The 14502-nt window shown below is 32.3% G+C and overlaps 1 non-coding gene across 1 annotated transcript; it reads right to left on the reverse strand.

Annotated features, from left to right (window-relative positions):
* Positions 1–1835: 1835 nt before the first annotated feature.
* On the reverse strand, positions 1836–1940 carry LOC127723961 (U6 spliceosomal RNA). The gene has a single exon (XR_007992281.1). It is a non-coding gene; the product is annotated as a U6 spliceosomal RNA (small nuclear RNA).
* Between the last annotated feature and the right edge of the window lie 12562 nt (positions 1941–14502).

Here is a 14502-nt window from a genome sequence, read left to right on the forward strand (position 1 = left end):
AGCGCCACCTCTCTATGAATAGTAAAGAATATGGTATATTTAGAATATGTCAGCAAACTTGTCGGCGATGGGTGGCGCCACTGTTAAATTTTCAGAGAATTGACATGCATTTTGCCAAATTATGCAATAAAAAATCAGACGTTGATAAATTCACGTATGTTTATGATTTCACAAATATTACTAATGACGCATTTTATGAAAACATGTGTAGCTGAAACAATTCGGCATTTTAACATATGTTTGCATATAATGTTTACAACATCATCGTGATATCATTAAAACGAGAATTCACACACCAAACACGTATAATGTTTAAACAAAATTAAGTGGACGGAATTTCGAACAATTGAAATTTAAAAGCTTTTTCACAAACTTACGGATATTCAATATTAATCATTTGTAGTAGCGTAAGACATGATAATATCTTTTTAATAAACCGGATACCATTCTTCAGTACATTTTGTCAATAAATAAAGCAAAGTAATCCAACTTGAATTTGAAAAAAAAAAAAAATGGAGAAAATAGTTTTCAACAAATTGTAGTTCTTGTTAAACTTGCTTTTATCGCAAATAAGATAAAACAGAATATTGTTCGTTGTCACTTACTCAGAGACGTTCTTTAACACTATCAAAACTTTTGATATAAAAGCTAGATAACTTGGCGAATGCACATTCATTCTTACTATTGATTTACGGTATTGATACTTATCTATTTCCATTGATGTCGTGAATATGCATCTACCACGAATTGAAGTGTGTATCAAAGTAGAATTATCCTATACGCTTTTCGCAAAAAATGCCAAACTACAAATATGAGTTCCCCGAAATACAACGTTAATTAAATAAGTATAGCTGTTAACGTCTATGTCATTTGGTCTCTGATTGAGAGTTGTCTCATTGGCAAACATACCACATCTTCCTATTTCTATACTGTTGAATATAAATGTCATGAATGTAAGCTATGATTTGTTTTATTGTGCGGGATAACGTTTTAACATCGCTACAAACTACAGTCAGGAAGTAGTTGATCTCAATCACATATATTGTAATTACTTAAAAATGATCGATAACACCAATCATTTCCATGGGTTGCGATGTCCATTTGATAAGATTATAACACAATGTTGACGGTTGTGCCCCTATTTTTGACATTTTTACCTATTTTATGTCTGTTTGTTTGTTGACACATTGTTGTCAATATAATGGAATTTTATGCGACTGTCATACATGTGAGAGGTTAAGCTAGCTATAAAACCAGGTTTATTTCACCATTTCCTGTAAAAGGAAATGCCTGTACCAAGTCAGGAATATGACAGTTGTTTTTTATTCGTTTGATGTCTTTTAGCTTTTAATTTTGCTATTTGATAAGGGACTTTCCGTTTTGAATTTTCTTTGGAGTTCGGTATTTTTGTTATTTTACTTTTTGGTATGAGCAATGAATTAGAACAAATTTACCTTAACAGAAATTCATGTTTTACAGCAAATATTGACAAGATCTATCCTACTGGTATTTGTATACAAGGAACGAATACAATTGATGTAAACAATAAATGGACATTCTTCGATGGTACACCTATGACCTTCTTCAAGTGGCTCCCAGGTGAACCTAACGTCTCAGGACATATACGTATTGATAGAAACAAAGGTTTTGGATGGGAAGTACCTCCGATGCTATCTTGGTGGACATGTACCTACATGTGTGAAATAAGAATGGTTTAATGTCAAGCAACCTTTTATGCTTTAGTGAAACGTTTCTACAAAATACTGTTTATTTGACCAATTTGTAAATTTGTGTAACCCTTTGATTTTGTTATTTCTATCTTTTTTCTTTCTCTTAAAAATATAGAACGCTTCACAAAATGTGCGTGTCATCCTTGCGCAGGGGTTATGCTTATCCTTTTTGTATAGTTCCTATTTAAAAATATCTACTGCTTACTGTGACACTTAAACATTTCTCATGTACATGTGAACTTTTTTTTTCATTCTCAAGTTTCAAGGGCTGACAGTAATAGTTTTAAAAATAGATTACTCAAAATCACCTTACAAGGCCATGTGTGCTGATATACTATTACCTAACGTAATAAGTTACAGTTGATTAATAATACAGTATGTATTAGAATAAACAATATGACACATTTATTTCTATATCGTTAAGGCAAAATGATAATAAAGACGTATATACTTTTATTAACCTACCATGTAAAAACTTTTTCATACTTCCACAAATTCTGATACTAGTAGTCTTTACATCAATACGAATTTAAACAATGAAGTAGTTTCAAGAACTCTACAATTCCTTTGGATACGGTGCTCGTGTATTTTGAACCATTGTACCTACTTCAGGAGCCTATAACCCTATATGAGAAACCCTGAACCCAGTCATTGAAACCAAGGAACCATAATTTGTTTGAGCAAAACAAGAAAATAATAATTTAGATTTTTCTTTTTTCTTACCCTTTAAAAATAGAAATATCTTGATTCTTCTTGTAAATTGTAATTCTAAATTCTTGTCTAAATTATACGTGATTCCAAACCTACGTTAATGCATCATTTGCTCATGTCAAAAAATTATTTCTTCGCCCAAAATTTTTATTCACAGTAACAGTCTACAGCAAATGAGTATTCGAAGGTCACCTCAAACTTTTCGCGATAAACGAGTGTTCGAACCCGATGACAAATTCGGCTCTTTCAAGCTATAACAGGATTATGTACAAAACAATAATGGAAAAACAAATATGACAGACAGCAAGAACATACAGGAACATTTTGAAACTTGAGGTTATACAAACAGCAATTAATGAATCAATTCCCTTTCCTTTCTGTTCAAAATTATCTAATACATTTTTTTCCCTTTATAGTTGACACATATCTTTGATGTATTATATGCTCTGCACTTGTTTTTTTTTTTGCTAGCTATTAAACAGATGGTTTAAATGTGAATTGTTAAGTGTTATTTTCATTATACAGTAAAGTGATTTTATTGTTTATTTTCTGTATCCCATTTTGTTATTAAATTGATGGAGAAAGCCCCATATGTAAATGCGCAATCTGACATTTTAGAAACATCGTCAATGGTAATTGGTGGTTAGATTTTACCGTGTTTAGCCATTCAACAATTAAGCTTATATGTGGCAGTCTCCGTTAAAATTTTCTCAACTCGAAGCGATTTATACCTGATAAGTGTGTGAAACTTTAGATATCGTTGGATAATTGTCTCATTGACGTTACCACATATCTTCTTACATATATATTAAATGTGGTGTTTTTGTTTTGCACTTTCATGATGTGAACTCCACAGAAGTTAATATTAAGTGTTTTATCATACCAAATAAAACAACTTGCTTTGTGAGTATTGCTCATTGTTGTTGGCCGTACAGTGACATACGTCTACGTCATTTGGTCTCTGCTAGTGAATTGTCTCATTAGCAGTTTTACTACATCTTCTTATTTTTATACACAGTTCTATTTGCCCGTGTGGTATTTGTTAATATTCTATTTACTGTAATCACAGACTGTAATCCTTGTGTAAAAATTCGCATTCGTATAATAAACGCTAACTAAGATATAGTACCGTACACAAAACATAATTAGAGATTATAAAGAGGACGACCGAGCCATAGCATTAATTTTTTATGTTGCAGTTTTTTAAATAAGTCAGATAGATTTTCTTTTTCTTTCTTACTGCTCCTGGTAAGTTAGATATTACTTTGTTATTACGACAGAAACATACAGATCATACCGTTTTCGATATTTTTTTAGTTTTACGTTTCCATATGCAAATGTCTAAACAGTTCGAATAGACAACAAAGTCATATAAGTATGACAAAATTCAAGAAAAATTATTATTAACCTATTAACCGGTGGAATAGTATATAATAGTGTTTGAAACTATATAGACTAGCATATAGCAGAAATATTTTATTCTTTTTTTTATATAGAGAAACATTTGATTTGTATTATTTCCATCAAAACAACAAAAAAAGTTTCTTTCTCTGTTATGATATCATAATGGTAATATTTATTAGGTTATTGTTCCTGTTCAGTTGATTTTGTTTTACGACATTGACTGGCTATTTAGCCCTTTTACGGCTGGATCGGTGATCTAAGGCGTTTGGTGAGCTTTGCATATTGTTGTTGTCAAAAAGGTCATCAACAGGAAGGCGGCGATTTTAGTTTTGTGTAACTTGTTTTTGTTTCTTTACTTTTTTGGAGTTTGAAGTACTGCTTTTCACAACGGCCGGGAAGCCCGCTAACCACTTCGATGATTTGTTGGTAGATTTATCATGGACACAAAATATCAAATTGTGCAGAAAGCTTGTTCAAAGTGGTGTGGTTGGTAAACACGATAAAGCTAGACAATTTTATTATATGAGATGACCTCATGTCATCCTACTGCTTATCTGTTAACATTATTATACTGTTTTGTTTCTTAATAAAACTGTTTATAGATTGAATATGCTAATTATTAAGTATTTGGGACAAATAAAAGGCTGATTTAGGGTTTGAAAGGGGTGAGGGGGCATAGAGGGCATACCTTTTTTTTAAATTTTGACCATTGTGGACATTGACAGTTCAATATTTTGAACCCTCTTTTATAAGCCGAAAAATTGTGAACTACTAAGTGACTTTTAGCGCAGGATTGATTCGTTTACCTTTATTTCGATAGTCCATTTTATCGCAAACTTACCTGGTTGAATAATACTCACCATACTTTAACTATGCATTGTAATTTATGCTGACTTAATGTTCAAGTTGTTTGTATTTACACTTTATTCGGCATAGCATTCATAGGATCAAGATGTATCTTATTATTTGGTATACGTGTTCATGTCGGTTGTGCCAGGATATAAGAGATGTGTCGAATTTGCACATTATTTGACCGAATACGGAATATTGTATGTTTCCACCTAAGCATTGGGCAAAAGTTCCATGTTATTCAAAGCTAACAAATAATGGTCCAGAGTCATCCCATGCCCAATATACAAAAGAACTGTGAGCTTTAGCCATCACTTGGCGTACGTCGTCGTCCGTCGTCGTCGTCCGTCTGGTGTAAACTATTTCAAACATCTTCTCCTCTGAAACTACTAAACCAATTCCAACCAAACTTAAGCTGAATGATCCTTAGGGTATCTAGAATATAGTTTGTGTTTTATTTTCTGTTTCGTCAAAAAATATGGCCGCCATGTAAAGTTTTATCACCCCTGAAATTTTCAGATGAATCTAATAACCCATTGTTGGGTTGCTACCACTAAATTGGTAATTTTAAGGAAATTTTGCAGTTTTTGGTTAATATCTTGAATAGTATTAATAATAAAGTTGAACTGTAAACAGCAAATGTGTCCATCAAAGTAAGATCTACAAATAAGTTTATATGACCAAAATTGTTAATTTACCCCTTAAAGAGTTATTGCCCTTTAAGGACAATTTTACACAATTTGTTTATCTTGTTTTCTAACTTTAAAAAATCTTCTCCTCTGAAATCACTGAACCAATTCCAACTAAACTTAAGCTGAATGATCCTTAGGGTATCTAGAATATAGTTTGTGTTTTATTTTCTGTTTCGTCAAAAAACATTGCCACCATGGCTAAAAATAGAACATAGGGGTAAAATGCAGTTTTTGGCTTATATCTAAAATATTAAAGGAGTTAGAACAAATCTGACGGAGTAAAAGTGTTCATTAGGTTAAGTTGTATCAGCCCCTAAATTTTCAGAAGAATCTAATAACCCATTGTTGGGTTACTGCCACTAAATTGGTAATTTTAAGGAAATTTTGCAGTTTTTAGTTATTATTTGAATAGTATTAATGATAAAGATAAATTGTAAACAGCAAATATGTTCAGCAAAGTAAGATCTACAAATAAGTTAATATGACCAAAATTGTCAATTGACCCCTTAAGGACTATTACCCTTTGAGGACAATTTTACACAATTTGTTTATCATGTTTCCCAACTTTAAAAAATCTTCTCCTCTAAAACTACTGAACCAATTCCAACCAAACCATTCCAAAGCTGAATGATCTTTAGGGTATCTAGAATAAAGAATGTGTTTTATTTTCTGTTTCTTCAAAAAAAATTGCCGCCATGGCTAAAATTAGAACATAGGGGTAGAATGCAGTTTTTGGCTAATATATCTCAAACACTTAAGAAATTAGAGCAAATCTGATGAGAGGTTAAAATGTTCATGAGGCCAAGTTCTATTAGCCATGAAATTTTCAGACGAATCTAACAGTCCATTGTTGGGTTGGCTTCAACTTGCTGCCACTAAATTGGTATTTTTAAGGAATTTTGGAGTTTTTGGTCATTATCTTGAATATTATTAATGATAAAGATAAACTGTGAACAGCAAAAATGTTCAGCAAAGTAAGATCTACAAATAAGTTAATATTACCAAAATTGTCAAATGTGTCCTTAAGGAGTTATTGCCCTTTAATGACAATTTTTCACAATTTGTTCATCTAGTTTGTTTACTTCAAAAAATCTTCTCCTTTGAAACTGCTGAATCAATTTCAGCCAAACTTGGGCCAAATGAGTTTCAGAGTATCTGGTATACATTTTGTATTTTATTTTCTTGTACGTCAAGAAACATAGCCACTATGGCTAAAATGGAACATAGGGGAAAAATGTATTTCTTTGCTTTTGAAGAAAATATGACAGATACAAAGAACATCTCAATGGAATTTGTAAGCCACTCATTAATATATATTAAAAAGCAAAAATAATCATTGATGAAAGATTTCAGCAAAAAATTACAGGTGAGCGATTCAGGCTCTTGAGAACCTTTTGTTCTGGATACTATAAACAAATTGCAAACAAAAACATATTTCAAAATAAGAAGTATAGATGAATGTGCACCTTAATCTAGACGAGATAAAGAAAAGGAATAGTTTCTGTTGCAATTTAATGAACAGTATTGTACAGTGGGTATAACAAGAGCCCTTTTTGTACGTTCCGTCTATGATATAAATTCAAGGCTAGATCGGACTTATTAAATTTGAGTTAACCTTTTAGGCTGTTAGCAAAAATGGTTAGTGCTGTATTTTGATGGACATGACATTTTTTATATTGTGCTGTCTTGAATCTATTGTTGTTTTTTTTTAAACTATTACGAATTAATTTATTTCACTAAAATGGGCATCGATAATTACACTATTCGCTAAAATGGGTTAAAAATCTTGCGCTAAAATAGGCATTGATAATTTCGATTTTCTCTAAACCCGGTTAAAATCGTGCGCATAAACGGGTTATACTTAGTCGCTAAAACGTCCGATTTGTTTCGCTAAAATGTCCTCCGCCGCTTTTACTCCACCAACCCTGATTGGTTTATTCACGTTTATCCTACATTTGGTAATTAGACTAAAACAACATTAAGAATTAGGGGGTCCTTTTAAGGACTTGCATCTTGATGTCTACCTGTAATTCACCTGTATCAGTTCTTAAATAAATATTGTAAAGAGGGGTATTATTTAAAGATATATACTAAAACATTAATAAAACATATTTATTTTTTGGTTACCAATGAAAATTAAAACATTTCTCCTTCTACTGTTAAATTGTCATAAAATTTTATCAAGAAATAATCTCAAAATGATTTTTTTTTTTAATTAAATGAATTTTACTTTTAATAACATGAAAATTTGAAATGTTCACTGACTTCACCTCATTTTAGTAATTTATTCTATTACTTGATATGTTTTTGTATTTGTGTTATATAAAGATATCCAAATATAAAACTGTTGTTAGCTACACATATTCTTGGTTTGTCACGTAAGGTTAGGACAATTAATACAAGCTGACTATGAAATTAAAATATACTACAACTTCGATCATAAGCAGCGTTTGTTATTTAATATAAGCTTATTGATTCAAGCTTTAATAAATTCTTAAGCTCTCGGAATATAAAATGTTTATTTTTAATCAAGAACGCAACATTGTTATCAATAATCATGATAATACATCATTATGGACAATAGAGAAAAAGGTATGAAAACAATGTAAAAGTAAAATTTACATCACTATTCCAGAGTATATCGACTTTTAAAATCTTGGGAAACTATTTAGAAAACGAATTAAAAAACCAATTATTGTAAAAAAAAAAATAAAAAAAAAAATATGTTTTGTCAATATTTTACAACAAATCTTAAAAATACCCCTTTTAACAATATTAAAGTTAGTAACTGAAAAAAGTGAATTACAGGTAATATCAAGATGCCAGTCCTTAAAAGGACCCCATAATCCTTAATGTTGTTTAGTCTTCTTATCAAATGTTTGATACACGTGAACACACATCCTGGTATTGCCCCCTGCAAATGTGATATTATAAATTTATTTCCCGTGCCTGAGGGAGATATGAACATTTGTTCACCCAAGAAAATTATTTATATTTCCCGAGGGTGAAGAAATCTTCATATCTCCCTAAGTTTTATTCCACTGCTATATTTTGTTTACTACGAAGCACCTGAAAATAAATATTTATTAACATACATTTTTCTTAACCGCTTGTTTTCATAACTAAACACGACATAATTTAAAACATTTATAAACAGTACCGATCAAAATATAATTATCCATTATCGCATTTTAAAAACGTTCAAAAAGTTACATATAATAACTGCGCGTAACGTCGCATGAGGAAGTCCCGATGTTCAGACGGGAATATGATACTCTGAAGGGAATATGAAGTTTTGAGCAATGTCACGTGGAATAGTTGCAACCAATTCAGTATTGATGAAGCTATCAAATTTATTGTGAAGTCATTCAAGTCAAAACTAATTTACATATGTAGAACATTACAGGAGATGATGCATTATGACCCTGCAATTTCAAGTGACTGATCACATTTTTACAATTTAAAAGACAGACTTTTAGAAAATTCTACTCATTAGTGAAATATAAGTGACACAATTGGCTATCAAAAGGGATGTTTTTGTATGTACTCAGTCTCTTTTGTCCTTTTGTTATTTATGTGTGTTTTTGTTCTTACCAATCTGAGAAGACAGGCTTTTTCAACTGAATTTAACAATGTGTTTATTGTTGTGCATTTACACTATTGTTCAAGTTTGTTGATAGGGATGAGGAATGAAGACATTGAAAACTGACTTTCTTTTTGAATTAATATGTAGGCTACAAATTATACCAAATGAATAGATCCAGATAAAGTTAGAAGACTGATCGTCAAACTCTTCCGATTATTTCTTTATAAAAACAAATTTCTGTACTTAGATACTTAAAATTGATCTCCTTTACTAAGGAATATATGTGTTCTAAAAAATACATTTTATTTCAGATTGTTCGTGTATGACCCCAATGTGCGCTTAGAATCTTAACTTTATAAAACAAGGTTCATATTTGAATAAATTGGCGAATCATATGTTTGTAAAAATATCTGAGAAATTGAACTCAAAAATTAATAACATTTGTGATTGAACATTAGGAAAACAACAATCAATCAATCAATATGCATGCGATATTTGTTTTTTACATGTTGTATCGATATTGTATACATTGTTACGGCCAGAAATGACCTTTAAATGGTAGCCAACAACAAACACAAATCTATAATAAAATTCAACAAGATTTATTATACATAAGTTTACAAGAAGTATTACACAAATTGAAATGTCAACTTTTAAAATGTATGTCCGATCCTTTTGTCTTTTCTTTATCCGGAATTCTTCTTTTCACTGTAGCGGGAATCCAAACAGAATATTATGTCCAATATCTCACAATCTAGTATGATGTAGTTTACGTAAATAAAAGCGTCAATCCAACTAAGAGAACTTCTCAAAATACCATATTATTAATGTCTGATCTGAAAGGTTAACTTTAGTGTTTGTATATATATAGTTGTCACGGAAATCTCTAAAACACTGGAGAAGTGGAACTCACAGAAAACTATAGAACGGAAACTTCTAGAATACAGTAGAAGTTTAAATTACATATCGTAGATTATGATCATTCCAGAATTATTATATTAGTCAAATAGAAAGATCTAATCATTCCATCACTATCTATGAGTGTTCCAGTGATTTCTAAACTGCATGATAATAACATTATTTTGTAAACAACAATAATCCAATTATATAAACATTTTAAGGCCACACACAACAGAATAGGCAAAGATAAATAAATATAATAATTACAATATCATAACACCTCCCCCCTTAGAAAAACGTTTTCATGAACAATATATACAAAAATATATAGTATGTAAACAATGTTTTAAGAAGATCTGGATAAAGCAACTGCTATTACATTTTCTTTACCTTTTGTATGTTTTACAATAACATCAAATTCATGTTACAATTAACTCCACCTAGTCAACCTCTGTTTCTTGTTGCTCGTGTTTTGTATGAAAGTAAGAGGATTATAATCAGTATAAACAAGAATAGGATGCATAGTGGGATTTAAATATACATCAAAATGTCGAAGTGCAGACAAAAGTGCAAAACACTCTGTTTCAATAGTTGAATAATTTTTCTGATGTTTATCCAATTTCTTGGAAAAATACGAAATAGGTTTCTCAACATTATCATCTGTTTCTTGATTCGGATCAAACTCCTACATCACTCGCATCAACTGCAAGTTTGAATTGTTTAGAGTAATCAGAACTGGACTGTTAATTAATAATTAATAGTGCTCCGCTATTTTCAAAAAGCGTTTTGACAATTATCACTCCAGATGAAGGATGGGTCAATAGTTGATCAACAGTAGCAAAATATCAACAGAATTTCCTGTAAAATCCAATCATGCCTAAATATCTAATAAGTTGTTTTTCATTTTTAGGAGGAAGAAATTTGGTAATTGCATCCACTTTAGTCGTAATAGGTTTCACTTGAACATGGCCAACTGTATGCCCTAAATAATCAACAGTGGCCTGACAAAATTCACTTTAACCAAGATTAACAGTGAAATTTAATTGTGACAATCTGTCAAAAGTACCAAGGTAACAACAGTCTAAATCTTTTATAACATTATTGATCATTCTTTGAAATGTAGCTGGAACACTTTTCATACCAAACGGCATGACAGTATACTGAAATAAACCATCTGGTGTGACAAAAGCTGATATTTCACGAGCACTCTGTGTCAAGGGTACCTGCCAGCATCCTTTCTAATAATATCAATGCAACCGTCTATCCTTGGAATCGGATAGGAATCAGATTTTGAAACTGAATTTACTTTTCTGAAATCAGTTACGAAACGAAAGGTTCTAACTGGTTTGGGCACAAGGAGACAAGGATAGCTCCATTCACTGTTACTCGGCTCAACAATATCATTGGCAAGCATATATTTAATTCTATGTCTCATAAAATCAAGTTTAAGTGGATTGATCCGGTAAGGATGTTGCTAAATTAGAGAAACATCACCTACATCGACATCATGACAAACAGCAGTGGTTTTTTTTAGCACATCTGGAAAAAGATTTTTAAAAGAAAATACCAAAGTTTTCAATTTTTCTCTGCGATCAAAAGTCAGATATGCAAATTTGGAGTCTTAATTTGACAAAATTTCTGAATTTTTTAATCTTACTGTTTGTTCCATAGTCTTAGAATCAAAAGGTGATTCAATTATACCTGGTTTGTCATGATCGTTCTTCAATGTAACCGACCTGGTGTTTTCACAATATAATTCAAATCATTAATTTTACTCTCTATGGTATAAGGATCACAATATTTAGCCTGTAAAAGATGTCCAGGGAATGGCAAACATACAAGTACCTTATCACCAGGCTAAAAACTCCCTGGCATCTTTATCATACCATATTTTTATCTTATTCTGAACAGTTTTTAAGTTTTAGTGAACAATTTGACAAGCAGTATACATTTTTCCTTTAAATCTAGATACATAGTCTAGAAGATTCAAGTTAGTGTGTCCAGTAAGCCATTTTTCCTTAACCAATTTCAAAGGTCCGCTTACAGTATGACCAAACACCAACTCAAAGGATTCTTGAACAGCCTCTCGGACCGCAAAAAGTAGAAAGTGAACACCATCATCCCATTCCCTGTCAAATTGAAGACAAAAAGTTCTAATCATGTTCTTCAATGTTAGGTGAAAACGTTTTTTGGGCACCTTAAGATTTTGGATGATAAGCACTTGACCTATACTGAGCGATCCCTAACTGGTAAACGACCTGCTGAAATAAACCTGGCATAAAATTTGAACCCTGGTCGGACTGTATAGACTAAGGAAGTCGTACTAACGTGAACATTTTTATTATAAATGCTTTGACAATAGTTCGTGTTTTGATATTCCTTAATGGAATAGCCTGAGGAAAACGAGTGGATGTACACATGATCGTAAAAAAATAAGCATTTCCAGTCTTGGTCTTTGGTAAAGGTCTAACGCAGTCAATTAGTACTCTGCTGAAAGGTTCTTCAAAGACTGGAATTGGCAAAAGTGGTGCTGATGGTATTTTCTGCTTAGGCTTACCAACAACCTGGCATATATGGCATGATTTGCAATATTTTGTGACATCAATTCTAAGTCTGGGCCAGTAGAAATTTTGCAAGATCTTAATGTAAGTCTTTCTTATACCTAAATATCCGGCCTAGGGAGTGTCATAGGCAAGACCAATAATTTCTTGCCTATAGACTTTAGGCACCACAACTTGGTATACCACTCTCCATTCCTCCTCTGGGATAGCATTCGGTCTCTTTGTCTGCTTCCTCCTGTGGTTGAGCCCTCTTGCGGAGCTGAAGAACCTCATGGTCTTCAGTTTGTTCTTCTACAAATTTGCTTCTGTCTAATAAATGGCTGTTCACGTCTGGGCATGGCATAACTGCATGCTTGTTTGTACTGGGTGGTTTTATTATGGACTTTTCTGAGCTACAGGAACCTTCAATGTCGACAAGGAAAGTGTCAGAAAGGTCCATATACTCATACTGGTCCTCTTGTAAATCCTCATTTTGTTGTTCTCTTGCCATCACCCTAGTAATAACACAAGCTGTATACAGTTCAGCATCATCTTCATGTGATTTAACATCCACCACCGGTTCACTGGTAACATTTGGTTTAACAACCACTTTGTTCCTAGCTAGATCATTTCCTAACAATAATGAAACACCCTCGACAGGGAGATTAGGACGAACACCCACAACAACTGGTTCAATAATTAAATCGGAATTCAAATAAATACTATGGAGGGGAACATCTATACAACCTAACTCCACACAAAACGGAGGCACCCACGGAAGTCTCCTCGGATAAAGGCCACACACCTTCTAATAACAGTCTATGAAGCTCCAGTGGCCAGCAAAATCTTTAAAGGCTGAGGAGTAGAATTATCTACAATAGAAACAAACCGATCAGACATAAAGGGTTTATAATCCTCCATGTAATCACAAAAACTTGACTTACAAGCCTGACTCGCAGGACATTCCAACTTATTGGTAACAAGGGGTGTAGTACAAGCAATGGACTTGGGCTTATGATCTCTTTCATTCTTCTTCTGGAGTCTAAAATAATCAGTCAACAGGTGACCATTTTTCCTACAATAAGCACAAGTCAGTGACTTCTTCTCAAAAGGATAAAATGTTGGACTAGACATATTATTACTGGATTGACTCTTATTCTGTGCAACAGGCTTCCTATCAGTACGCTCAGTACTTTGATTTTTGTAATTTCTGCTGTAAGTAATAAAATGTTTACCTATGAATCTTCTTTTGTGTGAAAGGGTTTAATTATCTTAAATAACAGCTGCATCTTGTAATGTCTCAACAGGTCTGTCGTCTAAAAAAAAAAAAAAAATCACAAAAATACTGAACTCCGAGGAAAATTCAATCGGAAAGTCCCTAATCACATGGCAAAATCAAATGACAAAACACATCAAACGAATGGACACCAACTGTCATATTCCTGACTTGGTACAGGCATTTTCAAATGTAGAAAATGGTGGATTGAACCTGGTTTTATAGCGCTAAACCTCTCACTTGTACGACAGTCTCATTAAATTCCGTGATATATACAACGATGCGTAAACAAAACAGACATAATAAATAAAAAAGTCAAAATATGGGTACAGCAGTCATCACTGTGTTACAATATCAAAACAAACAATATTTACAAAAAAGCGCAAAAGCATCTATCAAATGTGTTTTTAAGTCTAAATGAGCACACTGCTTGAACTCGTCTAAAATCATTAATCGTCTTATTTTACCAAAACTGTTACCTATTTTCTGTAACGTAAGCCATTTATCAAATAGATGTTCTTTTTCCCTAGCAAAATCAAACCTTTTTATAAGACCTAAATTTCTGTCTATATGCTTCTGGAAATAGCTCATAAGCTTTCAAAACTTCCTGTTTTACCGTGCCATAATCAGAACCTTTATCTGAAGAAAGTGCTGAGTAAACTTCAGCGGCCTTGCCCTCAAAAACACTCTGCAGCATTGCAGTCCAATAAGGCTTTGGCCATTTCAAATTTTGAGAAATTCTTTCAAAGTGTGAAAAATATTTATCAACTGTTTTTTTCACAAAATCTGGGAGCAAAACGTATATTTTTTGCTG

The sequence above is a fragment of the Mytilus californianus genome, unplaced genomic scaffold, assembly GCF_021869535.1.
Source record: "Mytilus californianus isolate M0D057914Y unplaced genomic scaffold, xbMytCali1.0.p SCAF_13, whole genome shotgun sequence".
NCBI classification, from domain to species: domain Eukaryota; kingdom Metazoa; phylum Mollusca; class Bivalvia; order Mytilida; family Mytilidae; genus Mytilus; species Mytilus californianus.